General features: G+C 35.6%; 1 long non-coding RNA gene across 4 annotated transcripts; it reads left to right on the forward strand.

Annotated features, from left to right (window-relative positions):
* The first annotated feature begins 18,291 nt into the window (after positions 1–18,291).
* On the forward strand, positions 18,292–21,084 carry LOC139862073 (uncharacterized). 4 transcript variants are annotated; one of them, XR_011764038.1, is made up of 4 exons: positions 18,292–18,432; positions 18,874–18,988; positions 19,192–19,843; positions 19,934–21,084. It is a non-coding gene; the product is annotated as an uncharacterized lncRNA (long non-coding RNA). The 4 variants fall into 4 exon arrangements; XR_011764040.1 differs by having other exon boundaries at positions 18,424–18,549; XR_011764037.1 differs by having other exon boundaries at positions 18,874–19,843.
* Positions 21,085–21,612: the final 528 nt, after the last annotated feature.

The raw sequence follows: 21,612 nt of genomic DNA on the forward strand, positions 1-21,612 counted from the left end.
TACTGTCTGTCTCCTTTATTGGTAGGAAGTGAGCTGATTTAGTTAGACGATCAACTATCACCCAAATAGTATCATGACTACTTGCAGTCCTTAGCAATTTCGTAATGAAATTCATGGTTATTCTTTCCCATTTCCACTGTGGAATTTCTAGTTGTTGCAGTAATCCTGACGGCTTTTGGTGCTCAGCTTTGACCATTGCACACGTCAAACATTTGCTTACATAAGTAGCAATTTCTGTCTTCATATTAGGCCACCAATAAAACTTCTTGATATCGTGGTACATTTTCCCATTTCCTGGGTGAATTGAGTACCTCGTTTTGTGTGCTTCATCCAGTACTAGTTGCCTTAGGTTACCATGTCTTGGTACCCATATCCTACCAGCAAAATACAGGGTTCCATCGGCTTTTACTTCAAGCTGTTTTCTAACCTTCTGCTCATTTCGCCTTTTTCATTTTCTTCTTTTAAAGCCTCTAATTGTGCTGCTTGTATTTGCTTTATGAGATCAGTACGAATTGTAATATTCAAAGCTCGGACCCTAAGAGGTTTTACTTTTTCTTTCCGACTTAGGGCGTCAGCTACAACATTAGCCTTTCCGGGGTGGTAACGGATTTCACAATCGTAATCGTTTAACAACTCTACCCAGTGACGTTGCCTCATATTGAGTAGTTTTTGATCAAAAATATGCTGAAGACTCTTATGGTCAATGTACACTGTACACTTGGTGCCATATAGATAGTGTCTCCATATTTTGAGTGCAAAAACTACTGCTCCAAGTTCCAAATCGTGCGTCGTATAGTTCTTTTCATGAATTTTTTTTTGTCGTGAGGCATATGCGATAAATTTTGTGCGTTGCATTAATACACATCCTAAACCTTGGCGCGAAGCGTCACAATAGATCACGAAATCATCATTTCCTTCTGGTAATGACAAAATGGGTGCAGACGTTAACTTCTTCTTTAATAACTGGAATGAGGATTCCTGTTCCGTGGACCAATCATACTTTTTTCCCTTTTGAGTCAATGCAGTTAAGGGTTTGGCGATTCTAGAGAAATCTTGAATGAATCTTCGGTAGTAACCAGCAAGACCTAAGAATTGGCGGATTTGTGTTGGAGTCTTCGGTGTTTTCCATTTACTAATGGCTTCGATCTTGGCAGGGTCAACTTTAATTCCATGTTTACTGACAACATGACCCAAAAATTGTACTTCTTGTAACCAGAAATCACACTTCAAAAATTTTGCGTACAATTCTTCTTTCTTGAGTATCTCTAGTACCAGTCTTAAGTGTTGCTCATGTTCTTCCTTGTTCTTCGAGTAAATCAATATGTCGTCGATAAAAACAATGACAAATTTGTCTAAATACGGTCTACAGATGCGATTCATTAGATCCATGAATACTGCTGGAGCATTAGTCAATCCAAAAGGCATGACTAAAAATTCATAATGACCGTAACGGGTTTTGAACGCAGTTTTAGGAACATCTTCTTCCTTCACTCTCAGCTGATGATATCCGGAGCGTAGATCAATCTTAGAATAAACACTTGATCCTTGCAATTGATCAAACAAATCATCAATCCTCGGTAATGGGTACCGATTCTTGATCGTTAATTTGTTTAATTCTCGGTAATCTATGCACATTCTCATAGATCCATCATTCTTCTTGACGAACAGAATAGGAGCACCCCAAGGTGAAAAACTGGGACGAATAAATCCACGGTCCGATAATTCTTGCAACTGGTTTTGTAATTCTTGCATTTTTGAAGGTGCAAGTCTATATGGGGATCGGGCTAGAGGAGCAGCTCCTGGTATGAGATCAATCTGGAATTCTACACATCTGTGTGGAGGTAGGCCCGGTAATTCTTCTGGAAATACTCCGGGATATTCTCTTACAACCGACATGTCATCAATGCTTCTTTCTTTAGTATTGATCTTCTTTACATGTGCAACAATAGCATAACAACCTTTTCTTATAAGTTTTTGAGCCTTCATACAGCTGATAAGGTTCAGCTTTGAGTTGTTCTTCTCCCCATAAATCATTAATGACGTTTCATCCTTACGAGGGATGCGGATTGCTTTCTCAGCGCAAACAACTTCCGCTCTTGTTTTGGACATCCAGTCCATGCCAACGATTACGTCAAAACTTCCTAATTCTACGGGTATCAAATCGATTTTGAAGGTTTCACCAGCGAGATTTATTTCGCAACCATGGCAAATTTTATCGACTTTTATCAGTTTACCATTAGCTAATTCAATAGTATATTTATCGTCTAGAGGTAATGATGCACATTTTAGTTTAGAACTAAAGTCTTTACACATATAACTTCTATCAGTACCCGTATCAAACATAATAGAAGCTAGTTGATTATTAACGGTAAATGTACCCGTGACAAGATTAGGATCTCCACGTGCTTCACTGGTACTAACATTAAATGCCCTCCCACGTGCGGGTTCTTTGTTCTTCTCCTTATCAGGGCATTGATTTATAAAGTGAGCAGACTTCCCGCATCCAAAACATTTCTTGACATCGGTCGATTTTGTCTTTACTTCAGAAACGGTGGCATAACAATCTTTCGCCACATGTCCTTTCTTGTTGCACTTATCACAGACCACTTGGCAATAACCTGCATGATGTGTGTAACATCTTTTGCAGAACAGATGGGGTCCCTTATAGTTTAGACTTGCAGTTGCCCCATCTTGTTTACCTTTAAAAGTTTCTTGTTTCTTCAGTTGAGTACTTTTGCCCTTATAGTCTTCCCATTTCCTCTTTCCTTCAGTTGTCTTGACTTCGGTAATTGGTGCCTTAATCGAACTCTCTGTGATCTAGTCCATGAGTTGGTGTGCCATTGTCATGGCTTCCTGCATCGTATTCGGTTTGGACGATGTAACATTTCCTTTGATATTGATCGATAAACCGTCAATATACATTTCTATCTTTCGTTTCTCGTTTGGCACCAATTCGGGACACAACAAGGCTAGTTCCATGAAATGATTTTCATAGTTATTGATATTCGCGCCGATAACCTTCAGATTACGTAACTCAGATTCCATTTTTCTGATCTCGTTTCGAGGACAGTACTCCTCGATTAGCATCTTTTTCAGTTCTTCCCAAGAGATATCATATGCCGTATCTATTCCTTCTGCTTTAGCATAATTGTTCCACCAAGTAAGTGCACCGTCTTGCAACGTGCATGGAGCATACTTTGACTTGTCTCCGTTCGCACAATTACTGATTTTGAAAACGGACTCCATCTTTTCAAACCATCGGGTTAGACCGACTGGTCCCTCGATTCCACTAATCATCTGTGGTTTGCATCCTTGAAAAGTTTTGTATGAGCATCCGTTTCGTGAGTTTGTGTTTACGGCTGCTGTTTTGGCTGCTGCTTCGGCTGTTGCTTTTACTGCCTCGGCTGCAGCAATTCTTTCATTCACACATTTCTCGACTAGTTGCTCAAACTCAGCATCCGACATTTGAGACATGTTTCTTCAATAAACACAACAGATATAATTTAATCATATAGAATATTATAGGTAAAATGAGTTGTCAATAGTTAATCGTAGCATATTAATAATATGAACCGATTATTATAAAAGCCTTTTCTTATTATTAGCATTTTATAATTATTTCTAGGGTATTACCTACCCGTTAAGTTCATACATAATAGCTAGTTCAAGGAATTAACTACTAAAATCCTAATAATATTCCACTATGAAAAATTATAGCGAGTTACTACGTTATTATGTAATAATAATAATAAGAAGTAGTAATAATACAAATAATCATTCCATGCATTTATTATTAATAAACCAAAATAATACAATACCATACAATATCGATATTTTACATATGATTATTCTACATAACAAGATAGAGTAGCACACATAAGCAATAGAATAGCGCATGGAAGATTTATGGTTGCGATGTCGTTTATTCAGAACTATCAGAAACTTCTTCCCATTTGGTTCTCTCTGCCAATTGTTTGTGTGCATATGGTCCGGCAGACATTCTGGCAGTGTATTTAAGTTTTGGTTGGGGTTTTGAGGTACCCGTTGCCTCAGTGGGTTTAATACAATAAGGGTGGTTACGGATCGAATGGTCATGTTCCTTTTTAATAATTAAGGACTTTTTATTATTGTGGTTGTTTTTATTATCTATAGCAAGTTGGAATTTCTCCTTAGTGACCTCTTTTATTTCATTAGCGAAATCCTCCTCCTTACTGATTTCGTCTGATGACGAACTGTCTGAGTCATGTGTAGGAGAATATGATGACGAACTGCGAGAATATGTACCGGTGGTCATGAACCGAAATCTGCCAGGCGTAATTGGCACAACCCGCCCGTCGGCGGTATATCTAGACCAATGTCCATATTCGTTTAGAAATGGACGATCCTCGTTTACTCCAGGGATCATGGGTCCATGCCAACGATACTGTGGCTCCGGAAAACTAAAGCTGGGTGGAGCTGGAACCTCCTCTGGGTTTACCGGGAGTTGAGATTCCCCGGCTAACACAATTTCTTCTTTAATAGGTATTGGAACGCCCTTTTCAGTTGTGGATAGAATAGATTCAGTGTCCGATTCCGAGTCGTACAAAATGATAGGATTAGAAGAAGTCATCTATCACATAATTGAAACAACAATTACGTTAGCATATAAATATATCACATATAATGTTTTTGACCAAATGATAAGCAAAAATCAGTAAAAACAGATATGGTCATAGTCCAGACTCACTAATGCATCCTAACAATTACCAGTTAAACACACTAATGTAATTTCTGGTTCCCTATGACCTCAAGCTCGGATACCAACTGTAACGACTCGTCAAAATCGCTATTGACGCGGCACGTTAATCATTGATTCCACAGTGAGGTTTTGACCTCTATATGATACGTTTTGATAAAATATTGCATTCATTAAAATAAGTGACTTTCTAAACATAGAAAGTTATAAACATGTGGGCGAGTGCTTAGGTATAAGCAAAACCCCGAAATACATAAGTCTTTAATTTACAGGTTGACATCACAGTCCAATTATTTATTACACAACGCAGTTTTATTTTGAATGCAATAAACTTTGTACAAAGCATGAGAGACTCCATGCAGGCAACAAGCACATCACAGCGGAAGCATTCTAAGGATCTGAGAATAAAACATGCTAAAAAGTCAACACGAATGTTGGTGAGTTATAAGTTTAATTGCTCGAGTCATAAACATATATAAAGATAGACCACAAGATTTCATCAAAAGTTTATCAATAGATTCTACGTAACAGAGCACCCTGGTAACTAAACTTAACGCTATAGTGATAATTACCCCATTCGTTTTAATACACGCAAACCAACGTGTCTTAAACTCAAATAACATACGTCCGTTAAAAGGCTAGCGCTCTAGCTCGGACGGGGATGTCAAGCCCTATGGATCCATATACAATTATTCGCGCCCACCAGTCCATATCCTATGTACTGGCAGCTACTAGTTACCAAAGCTAAGGGATTTTCGGTTTAACTCAGTGTAGAATTTAGTATGTACTTGTGTCTTATCGCGTTTAAAATAAATTGCATGTATTCTCAGCCCAAAAATATTTAAAGTATTTAAAAAGGGAGACTATAAACTCACAGTTCAATATTGAGACTCAATATTGTAGGCAAATTGCGTAGACATAATGATGGTAGACGACTGTATGGTTGACCTTGGATTCAAGAACAATACCCCGAACAATACCCAATATTTTCTTAGCTTAAAACGGTTTGAAACCCGAATTAAAAATATCCTCGAATATACTTTATTATTATTAAACTTAAAATTAAAATTATAATTATAATTATATATATATAAATTTAAATTACATAAGAAGAAAAAGAGAAGGATGTGTTGACGAGCAGAAAACTGGCGTATTCATAATACTTTTCCATTTACTGTAGCTCATGCGATCGCATGAGTTTTCAGTGTTTTTGCCATGCGATCGCATGGCCGCCTTTTCCGTTTTTGTTTGCTAGTTCGTCGACATCAAATAGCGTACTGTAGCAAATAGTGTTTTTTACTGTAGCAAATAGCGTTACTGTAGCAAATAGTGTTTATTGTAGCAAATCACTGTAGCACTGTAGCAAAATACGGTTTCACTGTAGCAAATAGTGTTTTACTGTAGCAAATAGTGTTTTACTGTAGCAAAGTCATTTTTACAGTAGCAATTAGTATTTTACTTGTACATCTTATAATATATATATTTATATGTATATTTAGATAATATTAAATCATATAGAGAATTGGTTTAAATTAGTCAAAATTTTCCGGGTCATCACAGAGGAGATGGAGTGTTGACCTTTGACCTAGTCAAAGGTTTGGCACTTTGGCAAGTTTGGTCCCTCTAGTTTCATTCGGGTGCGGGAATTACCTAAACGGGATATTTTTAAAACGCGTATTAACGAGGGATGTCATAAACATATAACGGAATTTAAATAGTTAAACGGAAAAGTAAACGGAAAAAGGCAGGATGTTACAGTAGAGATGATCCTGGAGAAGCAGAGATTCGGCGATGGAAGCCGTATCTGTTGCGATGAAGGAAGTGTGTCCTTGATGTAGGTTTTGATCCATATTTATAAATGAGAATTATGGTTTAGATGACTTCTGGGCCAATGCAATCGCGTAGGCCCTAATCCAGGTAAATCTTACGTCATCAAGTCCCCACAAGTTCGGTATGATATCTTTGTCAAGTATCATATCGAACTTCTCATTATGCTGCCAAAAAAAAAGTTCACAAAAACATGCGCAAATAACTGTGCGTAAACTCGCGGACAGTTGTACGTAAACCCACAATTGCGCGTAAAACCAGTAAAAACCGTGCAAACACTATGCGTAAAAACTGCATGAAGTGTGCGCGCGGATAATTGTGCAAAAAACGGGTGAAATCTGAGCAAGAGAGACTGCGAACAGTTGCGCAAGCGCGGGCGATTAGCGGCGCAAAATATGTTTTTTAATTGAACCGTATATAACGAATTAAAAGCTCAATAAGAAAAACAAACCTTCTCACACCGAACGTCTAACAATAGAAACATGAGACATTATGCTTCGTGTCCCATGGTAGGCGCCATTTGTTTAACCCTATATCTTTTGAGGGAAAACACATCCATGATCAAGGATATGAGAGGGGTTTTTTAGGCGTCTATGTCATTAAACTCCAGTTTGTAAACCTTAAAACCCCTGTGACCCAGATGATAATCTCGGAAGGGTGGTTAACGATTTGCCCGTCAGCTGATGTTGGGAATCGATCGAGACAAAGGGAAAAAACCCTACTCGGAGCCTTAGGTAAAAACCCTAGAGTGGATTATGTTTTTTGATCGTAGAAAAAATCGTGGAGGAGCAGAGATTCAGCGATAAAAGATGTATATGTTGCGTTAAGAAGAGTGTGTCCTTAATGTAGGTTTTTGCCCCATACTTATAAATGAGAATAGAGGTTTAAATGACTTGTAAGCCAAGTCAATCAACATCTACACTACCAAATCTTAAGATGGATCGAATGTTACTTGAAACCGATGCCGACTTCGTATTAAGACAATGACCATCTTCCATATCGCAACCAAGATTTTGAGCAGAGATCTTGTGATACAATACAACATGAGAAGAATAAACAAGGCCAAATTTACATTTTTGACCAACAAAACGTGTTCTCAAGAACACCTAAGTCTTCAATCACTTGATTATTGACGATTTAACACCCAACACCAAGACAATTTCTAAACACATTCGTCGTCTAACCATAACCCCACCTTCAAAGTGGTTATATACCCACCAAGACACCTCAAACCCTAATTTTTACAAGAAATGGGTAACAACCACCAACCCAAACCTTAACTATAAGATTTGAACATAGATCTAATTTTAGGGTTTTACCTTACACACAATGAAGTCTAGCAACTGGAATTACCAAGTAGAGTTCCAAATTTGGGTTGATTTAACACCTTCTTCACCAAGATTGGTGTTATCTCACTAGCCACTCTCTCTCTCATGTTGGAGATGAAGAAAAATAGAAGTTTATAGAAGAAGTGAGAACCCATATATGATTACTGGCCTAAAAACCTAATTTTAGAATGTTTACACATTAACCCTCGCTACTAATTCTTCTTCTGCTTCTGGCAAATCAAGAGGTGAATTGTCCCGATCGATGGGGTTTCGACACTCTTTCTGAAACCTGTGCGCGGGTAGGGGCAGATGTAGCCAAGTGGATCAAGGCAGTGGATTGTGATAGAGAAGATGATCAAGATTTCGTGATCCGCTGCCGAACTTATTCCAATAGAGCTCGGATTGAATCGGCATAATTCGCCGAATTCACTCATTTTTTTTATAGACGAATAATTGATGGAATTCCAAATGGAGTTGGTCTTCTGAGTCGGCCATTACGATACATAAGAAAGATCAATAAAAATTTTAAGGGCTCTGAATAAGCATCGGCTAACTTTGTGCCAGCAACCGCGGTAATACAGAGGATGCAAGCGCGCGCAGTAAAGCTGATTTTCAAATTGGTGGGTGTTACAACTCTCCCCAACTTGAACCGGATCGCGACCCTGCGTGCAAGACATAAGATACATCTGCACAAAATCCTCCGATTCCCAAGTAAATTATGAACCTTTTCTATAGCTGTTGTTGCACCTTGTAGGTCCTTATTTGCTTATTCCGAATTTCCTTCACTTTCTAATCCAAGATCGCCACTGGTTCTTCCACATACTCTAATTTATCATTAAGGGTAATCTCATCCAACTTCATCCAGATTGAGTCTCTCTTAACGAGAGGTCGAGTTCGACTCTCGTGGGGTGCAACATTGCACAAAGGTTTGCCTATTAACACTTGAATTTCACTCAAGGGTGCCTTCCGCACATCGCGTTGCGGGGGCAGTGGGGGAGGGGGTTTTACCGCCCATGCCCTCGGATTGGGCCGAGTTTTCTTCTGAGAAGCAGTTGAGGGCGGATTATGCAACTGTGGAAGATGAACGCGTTGGTGATTTAGTTTCATGGGTGATCCCGAACTGCTGTTAAAAAAATGGCACATTGGTCTGCAACTTCAAGCTGAAGTTGTGGAAGATTAACTATTTGAATTATGTAATATAAATCAAATGGCACATGAGTTCGACTTCATTTTTAATGGCAAATTTACTTGTCGTTCGACCATCATGCACAATATCAAACTAAAGGTCTTCTTATGGACTACGAACCACAACTTTTGTCATGGCCTACATTTTTATGTATGAGAATATAACCCATTTTTGTAATGTTATTAAGCGCTTAATGTTGCTTCTTGTAACCTTGAACTCATGACCAGACTTTCTCATTGTAGTTTATAACGATATTTTTAATTGTTTTGATGAAAAATCTCTATCAATACAAATTTTCGGGGGAAAAAGTGTCTTCACCACCCACTTCGTATGTATGTGTTGATTTTACGATTTCCGATAAATGATAAAAAGGATGGTACACTTTTTAAAAGGGTGATTATATGTACACAACTCATTTTTATTACACAACCACCATGCTTTACAGCGTTGTATAGTATAATACTGTAAAACATGATGGTTGTGTACCTAACAAAAATTGGTTGTTCCCATTTTTAAAAGTATGTGCTTTCATATTCATATTTCCACTCAAGCTTTTTAATATAAACTAGTTGTGGAGCCCTCCCTTTGCGCCGGGGGCTCCATTTTGAATGCGAGTTAAAAAAAAGTCTTGATTTATATTGTAAAAAAGAATTTTTTTCGACATCTAACATTGAAGGGTTGTTCCTTTTGTGAAAGTTGTTTCTTTTAGCGTTTTTTTATTTATTATTATTTTTTTAAGTTAGTTGATCTATTTTGTAAAAAAAGAATGTTTTTCGACATCTTTTGGTAGCATTGAAGGGTTCTTCATTTTTTGAAAGTTGCTTCTTTTATAGTTGAGGAAGAAAAGAGAGAAAAAAAAAAGTTAATTGATTTTTTTGTAAAAAAGTATTTTTTTCGACATCTTTTGGTAACATTGAAGGGTTGGTTCTTTTACGAAAGTTGCTTATTTTATCGTTGGGGACCCAAAAAAAAGCGAAATGACGAAAATTGTAGTGACCTGAACTTTTTCATATTTATATATATTAATTGAGATTGATATTTACATGATTAAATGTTTCCAATATGTTAAGCAATCAAACTTGTTAAGACTTGATTAATTGAAATATGTTTCATATAGACAATTGACCACCCAAGTTGACCGGCGATTCACGAACGTTAAAACTTGTAAAAATGACATGAAGATATATATATGGATATACATATGGTTAACATGAGATTATGATAAGTAAGTATCTCCATAAGTATATTAACAATGAGTTATATACATATAAACAAGACTACTAACTTAAGGATTTCGAAACGAGACATATATGTAACGATTATCGTTGTAACGACATTTAAATGTATATATATATCATATTAAGATATATTAATATATCATAATATCATGATAATATAATAATTTAACATCTCATTAGATATAATAAACAATGGGTTAACAACATTAATTGAGATCGTTAACTTAAAGGTTTCAAAACAACACTTACATGTAACGACTAACGATGACTTAACGACTCAGTTAAAATGTATATACATGTAGTGTATTTAGATGTATTAAAATACTTTTGGAAGACTTCAAGACATATATCAAAACACTCATACTTAACGAAAATGGTTACAGTTACTTTCCCATTCTTTTCTTTCATCAAGAATTCTAGTCGTATTCTTACCCGTATTATACACAGCTTCAAAACGTACTTACTATGGGTATATACCAATAGGAACTAGCATGGGATTCCACTCTTGATTATGTCATGTATGACTAATCAATTTTCACTTCTACCATGAGCTAGTCAACTAACTAGAACTCCTTTTAACCCCACTCACCACTCACCAATTACCACTCATCATTCACTCCATTTCACTTCCAATTCTCTTTCTAATTCTCTCTCAACACACACACACTATTATGAACGTATTTTTTCAGTAGTTAATCATCATCTTCATCAAAAATTACTTCAAGAATCAAGCTATAATCATCATAGGAAGAACACTTCAAGAACACTTCAAAAACCCCTTCAAGTTTACTAATTTACTTCCAAGCTTTCTAATCCATTCCAAGTAATCATCTAAGATCAAGAAAACTTTGTTATATACAGTAGGTTATCTTTCTTATTCAAGGTAATATTCATATTCAAACTTTGATTCAATTTCTATAACTATAAACTATCTTAATTCGAGTAAAAATCTTACTTGAACTTGTTTTTGTGTCATGATCCTACTTCAAGAACTTTCAAGCCATCCAAGATCCTTTGAAGCTAGATCATTTCTTGTCACTTCCAGTAGGTTTACCTACTAAAATTGAGGTAGTAATGATGTTCATAACATCATTCGATTCATATATATAAAACTATCTTATTCGAAGGTTTAAACTCGTAATCACTAGAACATAGTTTAGTTAATTCTAAACTTGTTCGCAAACAAAAGTTAATCCTTCTAACTTGACTTTTAAAATTAACTAAACACATGTTCTATATCTATATGATATGCTAACTTAATGATTTAAAACCTGGAGACACGAAAAACACCGTAAAACCGGATTTACGCCGTCGTAGTAACACCGCGGGCTGTTTTGGGTTAGTTAATTAAAAACTATGATAAACTTTGATTTAAAAGTTGTTATTCTGAGAAAATGATTTTTATTATGAACATGAAACTATATCCAAAAATTATGGTTAAACTCAAAGTGGAAGTATGTTTTCTAAAATGGTCATCTAGACGTCGTTCTTTCGACTGAAATGACTACCTTTACAAAAACGACTTGTAACTTATTTTTCCGACTATAAACCTATACTTTTTCTGTTTAGATTCATAAAATAGAGTTCAATATGAAACCATAGCAATTTGATTCACTCAAAACGGATTTAAAATGAAGAAGTTATGGGTAAAACAAGATTGGATAATTTTTCTCATTTTAGCTACGTGAAAATTGGTAACAAATCTATTCCAACCATAACTTAATCAACTTGTATTGTATATTATGTAATCTTGAGATACCATAGACACGTATACAATGTTTCGACCTATCATGTCGACACATCTATATATATTTCGAAACAACCATAGACACTCTATATGTGAATGTTGGAGTTAGCTATACAGGGTTGAGGTTGATTCCAAAATATATATAGTTTGACTTGTGATCAATACTGAGATACGTATACACTGGGTCGTGGATTGATTCAAGATAATATTTATCGATTTATTTCTGAAAATCTAACTGTGGACAACTAGTAGGTTACTAACGAGGACAGCTGACTTAATAAACTTAAAACATCAAAATATATTAAAAGTGTTGTAAATATATTTTGAACATACTTTAATATATATGTATATATTGTTATAGGTTCGTGAATCAACAGTGGCCAAGTCTTACTTCTCGACGAAGTAAAAATCTGTGAAAGTGAGTTATAGTCCCACTTTTAAAATCTAATATTTTTGGGATGAGAATACATGCAGGTTTTATAAATGATTTACAAAATAGACACAAGTACGTGAAACTACATTCTATGGTTGAATTATCGAAATCAAATATGCCCCTTTTTATTAAAGTCTGGTAATCTAAGAATTAGGGAATAGACACCCTAATTGACGCGAATCCTAAAGATAGATCTATTGGGCCTAACAAACCCCATCCAAAGTACCGGATGCTTTAGTACTTCGAAATTTATATCATATCCGAAGGGTGTCCCGGAATGATGGGGATATTCTTATATATGCATCTTGTTAATGTCGGTTACCAGGTGTTCACCATATGAATGATTTTTATCTCTATGTATGGGATGTGTATTGAAATATGAAATCTTGTGGTCTATTGTTACGATTTGATATATATAGGTTAAACCTATAACTCACCAACATTTTTGTTGACGTTTTAAGCATGTTTATTCTCAGGTGATTATTAAGAGCTTCCGCTGTCGCATACTTAAATAAGGACGAGATTTGGAGTCCATGCTTGTATGATATTGTGTAAAAACTGCATTCAAGAAACTTATTTTGTTGTAACATATTTGTATTGTAAACCATTATGTAATGGTCGTGTGTAAACATGATATTTTAGATTATCATTATTTGATAATCTACGTAAAGCTTTTTAAACCTTTATTGATGAAATAAAGGTTATGGTTTGTTTTAAAATGAATGCAGTCTTTGAAAAACGTCTCATATAGAGGTCAAAACCTCGCAACGAAATCAATTAATATGAAACATTTTTAATCAATAAGAACGGGACATTTCAAAAATACCCCTAGTTACTATTGGTGAACAGTGAAACAGTGTTTTGTCTATTAGTATATACTAGTTGTGGAGCCCTCGCTTCACGCCGGGGGCTCCGTTTTGAATGCGAGTTAAAAAAAAAACTTGATCTATTTTGTAAAAAAGAATTTTTTTCGACATCTAACACTGAAGGGTTGTTCCTTTTGTGAAAGTTGCTTCTTTTAGAGTTTTTTTTTTTTTTTTAAGTTAGTTGATCTATTTTGTGAAAAAAGAATGTTTTTCGACATTTTTGTAACGACCCGACCAAAACCGTTATTGACGGCGCCGTTAACTTAGGTCCCGTTGCGTGGTCGTAGTCCCTATATGAGACTCGTTTGACCAAAATTATGTCGCATTCATTTGAAAGGTACAATACTTGCAAGTTTAGTTTACAAAACCGTTCGACAACAAGTCTAAGTTTACAAAAGTCATAAAGTATAAATGAAATAACTTGCGACATAATTAGTTTAAAAACACAGTTGCTATAAATAGCGTAAGTATGTAAACAAAAGTTTGAATCCAAAAGTGCTATTCCTAGCGTATGCATGCATGGTTGACTCCAATCAAGTAATCAAAGAGTGCGGAAGCATGTATCAAGTAGCCAAGTATGAACCTAAGAAAACATGTAGAAAACTGTCAACGAAAAACGTTGGTGAGATCATAAATGTATTTGTAAAAGTATATTTTGAACCACAATAGTTTGTATAGATGATTATCCAAATCGTATTTATTCCGAAGAATGTAGTTTGTATTGCGAGCACCCAATTACCAAAGCTTAACTGAATCTTCCCTCTGAATTTTGAATATAGTGTTAGAACATACACTATGCACGTTGAAATTATATTTCATCCACTAACGGTAGCGAACCGTCTGAATGAGGGTTCGTTAAACCCGTATGGCCACACAACATAATCACTCGCTTACACTTACACCATGCAAGTGGAACTAATGATAATTGGATTGAGGACTTTTGTTCTAACTCGTCTGTATCTTTGTATTCGTATTTGTGTTCAAAGTATAAAATTATGAAAAGTATATATACATGTGAAATGTATATAAGTATGTAATGTATATGTTTCTCAGCCCACGATTTAAGAGAATAAAAGTTGTTGAAAAGGTGGGACTATGATCTCACCTCGAGTGCACGAGTATAAAAGTACTTCACAAAGTAACGTATGCATGAAAGTTGCTTAGCCTTGACCTAAACAAGTAAGTTGTGTCAATTAACCGGTTACGACACAAGGTCGGGTGAAATGTGTTCAATTAGTCCTATGGCTCGTTACGACTCGATTAAATATAGCATGTGAAATCAAATTATCAAGTTTCATGCAAGATACAAGTAAAGAATCATGTTAGAAAGATTGCATAATCATTTGGTTAAGTTTGACAAAAAGTCAAACTTTGGTCGGTCAAAGTCAAGAAAAAGTCAACACGTTCGGGTTCGGTCCCGAACTATTTTTCTGAGGTTTTTATTCATGTATAAGCATATTAGAACAAGTCTCATGTGAATCGGGGGTGCGTAGCATAGCAAACATTATTCGAAAATTGACAAAATTGGACAGCCCACTTTGGCGCGCCGCGCGGGTGTATGGCGCGCCGCGCCATTACCTGTGCAGAGAAATTCTGGCAGTTTTCACACTCAAGCACGAATCCAACTTCAAATACCCATAAATCCTAAACCGTAAACATCCAAAACAAGTATCTTATATCGTTGGAAAGGTATTTTGACAAGGAATACAACTAACCACTTTTCATCAAGCAAAAACATCATTTACAATAACCGAAAACTCGTCAATTGATCAAGAAAGGTTTATTTTCAAAGTTTCAAGTTCGTAAAACGTATTTTATGATTCGGGAATCCAATTTACACATACGATATGCCGTTTCGAAGGTAATTAAGCATACATTGCATCTAAACACTTACTAACAACATTAACAAGCATTCAATGCATCAAAAGTTCATTTCAAAGTCTATCAAACCCTAACCAAAATTCACAAAAATCAATAATCATGTGTTTGAAGTTTTCTTAATCAACCTACGCATCAAAACGAAGCTAGTGATACTAGTAACACAATTAAAACATGAACTTTAACAATCAAACAACATTTAATCTTCCAAAATGTAAGATTAAGCAAACCCATTTCAAATGTTCAAACTAGTTACTCAAAACAACAAATCGAGCAAACAAAATATATATTCATGTTACACACGAGCCATAGACACTAACTAACACCATTTCAAGTATAAAAACACGAATTTAGAGAAAATCTAGAGTTTTAGAAATGTTACCCAAACGAGATGAAGTTGGTATCAAATTGTAGAGGATGAAGAGAGGATTCCAAATATGTAATTTGTTTTGTTGTAAGCTTCCTAGATCGAATTTGGATGATGAATTTGTGAATTTGGTGTTTGAGTTCCAATAATGAAAGTAGAGAGAAAAAGAGAAAGAGAGGTGGGATTGAATGTGTGGTGGTAGTGGTGGGTTGACTAGTTGACCTAGTCAACTAGTTTGCCCACTAGCCAACTTTGATCCCTCAAGTTTCAAAGCGGGTGCGGAAATTAACCAAACGAATATTTTAAAAACGCTCGAGTAAACGAGTGATGTTATAATTAAATAACGGGAATATTATGAACGTTAGTCAATGGAAACCACGAATTTAAATCACGAAAGGTATTATTAAAAAAAAAAAAAGATAGTGTAAAAAAAAATAAATTTAACGGAAAAACGCGGGATGTTACAATCTTTTGGTAGCATTGAAGGGTTGTTCATTTTATGAAAGTTGCCTCTTTTATCGTTGAAGGAAAAAAAAGGTAGTTGATTTTTTTCTAAAAAAAAATTTTTTGACATCTTTTTGTAACATTGAAGGGTTGCTTCTTTTACGAAAGTTGCTTCTTTTATCGTTGGAGACCAAAAAAAAGTGAAATGACGAAAATACCCCTGGTTACTATTGATGAATAATAACCAGGGGTATTAATATAAATTATTTTATATTTTATTATTAATTTAAGACAAAATTGCTAAAATCGTCCCTATGTTGATCCCTTTTCTAATTTTTCGTCCCTCTCACCTAAAAACTGTCATTTTCGTCCTTAATTGATTTTTGGATTCCCAATCTCGTCCCTCTTGCTAACGTCTGTTAGAAGGTCCGTTAAGTTAAGCACATGCTTGTCACGTGACACTTACTTCCCACCTTCTTTATATTACAAGTCGTTATTGTTTTCCCCAAAAACCCAAATCGTGAAACCCTAACTAACATACGACCAAAAAACCACTAAATTGAAGCTTCAATCCAATGCAGGTCTATTGTGTTTGTGGAAGTATGTCAGTAATTTGAATTTCTACCACATCCAATGTTGGACACTAGTCCAAATATATGACAAATCATTTAGTAGACAAAGTCAAATTGACTTGTGCATGTATAAATTGTGGCTCTGCCCACTTGTTTGCTTTTCACATGTATATTCCATCTAAGTCAAAAGCTGCTAGTTGCTAGTAGCTTCTACATGGAGGTAGGAGTGGACAAAGTAAAATTGTCTTAGGATTTTGGTTGATACTTGTCCAAGTTCCATGCATGCATGAATATGCTCAAGTATATATATGTGATATTGGAGAGGATAGAAGGACACCCACAAAAATAAGATCACAAAGAGAAAGAAAAACATAGTTGATAGGTTTATCAACGGGTGTGTTTATTTGTGAGGCCGAGTGTTTATTCTTGTAAGGATTGTAAAAGAGTGTACGGAAAACTTAGATTTTATACTAAAATCTAAGGGGCTTGGGCTTGGGTTTAACTCATAGTGTACTTTTTCTTGTATCGGGTTCTTTTATATTATAAGAATAAAGGGAACTCTTGGGGTGGACGTAGGCAGAGTTTTGCCGAACCACGTTAAATCATCGTGTTATCAGTTACTTTATTTTGCTAATTATTGTTTCTCGCAAGTTTGTCTCAAACAATTATATCTTCGCTTCCGCTGGTGTGGGTGCGTTGAGCAAGTTGTCATAACATCTAAGAATCCAGGTCGTCGGTTTTATTGTTGTGGTAGACAGGTAGGTATCTTCAATAATTTTTATTGTTCATAACATGATATTTATGAATAATTGAGTTGTTTGCTGATTTGGTACATGTAGGGAAAAATTGTGAAATTATTGGATGGGTGGATCCTTCATTTGAAGCTATTTTAAAAAAAAGATGATCAAGTTTCAAAATGGAAGAAACTGTGTTTCGTTAGTTGGTTAATTCTTTTTTGTTATTTGTATTTCAAATAAAATGTAGTGCAATTGTAATGTAATAGGTTGAACTGATGTACTCCAACGATTATTGCAATTTAATAAAAATGAGTAATTTTGTCTTAAATTGTTGCTTTAACAGCTTGCAAACTTCCATCTATGTGATTGTATTTGTTTGTATATGTGCAGACCCATATTGTATTTGATTGTATATGTTCAGACTTCCAAATGCCTAAACTGTTACAATTTAGTGAACATCGAATATAAAGAAAAAGAAATCTTACCATTTAGGTTATGCAGATCAACATCGATTATACCTTGATTAGTAGATATTGGATGATTACCTGACATTAGAATTTCCCAGAAAGTAGGATGAACTGCAGCCGTTTTATTTTTTTACGTTTAGGTTTAGTATCTGGCCTATATGAATAACGAATATGAAACGTTGCAAGTTGTAGTCACGTGAAGTGCATGTGAATCAAAATTAACGGACGTTTACAGAAGTTATCACAAGGGACTAAATTGGGATTGAATATTTCAAGAAGGGACGAAATTGGAAATGCAAATGGCATTTAAGGACTATTTAAAATTAATTTGAGGGAGAGGGACTAAAACAAAGAAAATGGACAAACACGGGGACGAATTTGATAATTTTGTCTTAATTTAATTACTGTATTTATTTTCTTTTAACTTTTTTGTGGCTTTTCTCTGTCCAATCCATTCGTGCCCATTTGTTATCTCTTTCGTTTCCCCCATCAACTATATCTTCTTTCTTTATAATTGGAGTTCATATTCATATGAAGTTTTAACTTATTCAGTCAAATTAATTGTATAAACGTTTTCTCAAATAGCTAGCCCGTTCGCGAATTCTCGGTAATTAATTACTTTCATTTGGTGAATTAATTTGTCTTGTATGAGTATACAATCGGTTCATTGTTATTGTTTTTATGGAAACATATGCTTATTATGATCTTCCCTTTTGTTCACCAGGTACTTGTTTACTGTACTCATTTATCTTTTACTTGTTTAATCTAGCTTCTTCGTATATACGAGCAGGATACTAGTAGGATCTAGGTATTTATGTATCGTACTTTACTCAAAGTGCCCTTGTTTGTATCCAACTTTAAGTTTATGGGGGTGTTTGGATTAGCTTAATTTACTTTTAGAGTTTTAGAGTTGGAATGTTTGGATGCATGCAGTATACTTTTGCTTAAGTTTGATAAAATTTTATGGATCAGTTAACTTGTCCTTTTTTTTTCTTTTTTTTTTTTTTGCTTTAACTCAAACCTATTCTTCTCTGTTCTCCGTTCTCAGGTTTAGAGGCGACCACCATTTCCCCTTTCCAGATTCGGCCACGCAAGCTTCTGTTTCAGGTCACCGCGGTCGACATACTGCCGGAATAATTTATTGTACCACGTTAACATCACACGTACGCTTACACACCTTTATTTGAATCGTTAATTATGTATTTCATTTATATTTAACATCAGCGAATTTTCTTTATCAAAACAGAACCACAAGCCCTCATTCTGACTATGCAAATCTATTTATTTTTGCTATTTAAACAAATAGTACTTTAGAGTTACGAAACTTACATTTTGTCATAAAGCTAATCCTTTATATTCGTTGTAGACTAAATTATTCCAAGAAAAATGAGGTATACTAAGATTCATAAATCAAGCCTTCAATGACGTTTGATTCCACATCATCGACTCACATGAGCCATCAATGACGTGTTATTGAACTTTAAAACAACATATAAATAAGGTAATGATACAAGCCTTATCCAAGGCTAGGCATGCACCAACCTTACAAGGGAAAATGTAGAACTCACTTCCAAAAGCTAACTTGAAGGAGGAGGGAACACCCACCCTTATAAGGCATCAAGTAGTTTGTTCTCTAGTCAATGTGGGATCATATCAATACCCCACCCTTTAAAGATCCAACGTCCTCGTTGGTCACGGTTGGCACCCTTTCTTTCGGTCCAAGCCACCACTCCGAGGCCTCGTTGGTCACGGCTATGTTGGTCACGATTGGCACCCTCTCTCTTCCAGTCCAAGCCACCACTCCATAGGTCACCACTCCGAGGTGTTAGGATCTCGAAAGATGGGATCTCTCAATGAAAGCACCAATGATACAAGCCTTATCCCACGCTAGGCATGCACCAACCTTACAAGGGAAAATGTAGAACTCACTCCCAAAAGCTAGCTTGAAGGAGGAGGGAACACCCACCCTTATAAGGCATCAAGTAGTTTGTTCTCTAGTCAATGTGGGATCATATCAGGTAACTTCTTAATTTGCACAAATATATATTTTGTTGGTGCTTTTATGTAAGATATGCTATGTTGATGTTGATTTTTATGATGATGTATAGTTATTAATTATAGCATTGGAGCTCAACGTAGCCCTCGAGTTCTTTGAAAAGGAACCTTGAACCTATGTTTCTTGTATAATCGAGCTACCATAGATGGGTAATTGAGTTCCTTGGAAGTCAACGTTTTCAGGCTACTGATATATATGGGTGTGGGGTCAGACAAGTTGCACCGTATCCTGAAGTAGTGTGCTGCAGAATTTTCATACACAATGCCTAGATTTTGCAGCACACAATTTGCGGATACGGTGCAACTTGTCTGACCCCACACTCACAAATATCAATTGCCTGAAAACGTTGACTTCCAAGGAACTCAATTACCCAACCATGGTAGCTCGATTATACAAGAAAGATAGGTTCATGGTTTCCTTTCAAAGAACTGTGAAGAATGTTGGTTCAACTAATTCGACATATAAAGCATATATCAAAGGAGACCGGTCAAAGATGCGTGTCAGTCTCGTGCCAAGGACATCAAAATTTAAGGAAGTGGACCAACAGATCGATTTTACCATTACTCTGAGGGGGGGAAAATTAAGCTGTGGAGTATGTTACGTTTGACACTGATGTGGTCGGATGATGTTCATTTCGTTCGTAGTCTGATTGTAATCTATACAAAGGACCTACAAAGTCCGGTGAAAAATGACTAGCAACACCATCATGGCTTAAGATATTTGTAACGGGAGTAGAAATTAACCCATAGAACTCAATTACCCATCTATGGTAGCTCGATTGTTCAAGAAAGATAGGTTCAAGGTTTCCTTCCAAAGAACTTTGAAGAATGTTGGTCTAGCTAATTTGACATATAAAGCATATATCAAAGCAGACCGATAAGATGCGTATGAATCTCGTGCCAAGGATGTTGGAATTTACGGAAGTGAACCAGCAGATTGATTATACCATTACTCTAAGGGGGAAAAAAATTAATCCGTGGAGTATGTTACATTTGTAACTGATGTGGTCGCATAGTGTTCATTTCGTTCGTAGTCCAATTGTAGTCTATACAAAGGACATTACAAAGTCCGATGGAAACATCATGGTTTAAGATATTTGTAATTTTCATCATAGTAGTTGTGTTGTAGTAGGAAAACGCATTTGAATTTCAATGTTCTATGTTTGTTATTAAGAAATGAATGAAATATGACTGTTCTTTTTCATTTCTTTTTTTCCTTTTTTCGCAATGAAATTTGACTCTAGTGTGTTACTAAGTCTTGAAAACAATTCCTTTACATTTCTTGCAACACAAGTAACAATTCAAGTATAAATGACAGTAATTAAGACTAACAATATCATGTTAGTCTGATAGTAGGATAGGGTGATAATCTGAAAGTCTTGGTGGTATGTCTGAAGGTCAGGTCTAGTTAGTGCGACAGTTTGATATAACTAGTCTGATAGTCTGAGTCCCATTAGTTTCGTTAGTCTGTTACTCTGTTAGTCTTGTTAGTTTGTCACTCATTTTAGATTAACTCCGTTAACCTGTTTTTCGCTACGTGATTAAGATTCGGGATTACCATCAATAAATACAACACATTTTTCACTTGCACTAATGACTCTATTTTAAAGTATTTTAATTTTCTTTTCTTTTTTGAGAAAACCAGATTTTTTTAAGTTACCATGCAGATCCGAAGAATACAAGAAGAACTCGAACTGATATCTATACTAATGGGGCCGAAAACACTCGAACC

Source organism: Rutidosis leptorrhynchoides, chromosome 8 (assembly GCF_046630445.1).
Source record: "Rutidosis leptorrhynchoides isolate AG116_Rl617_1_P2 chromosome 8, CSIRO_AGI_Rlap_v1, whole genome shotgun sequence".
Taxonomy (NCBI): Eukaryota; Viridiplantae; Streptophyta; class Magnoliopsida; order Asterales; family Asteraceae; genus Rutidosis; species Rutidosis leptorrhynchoides.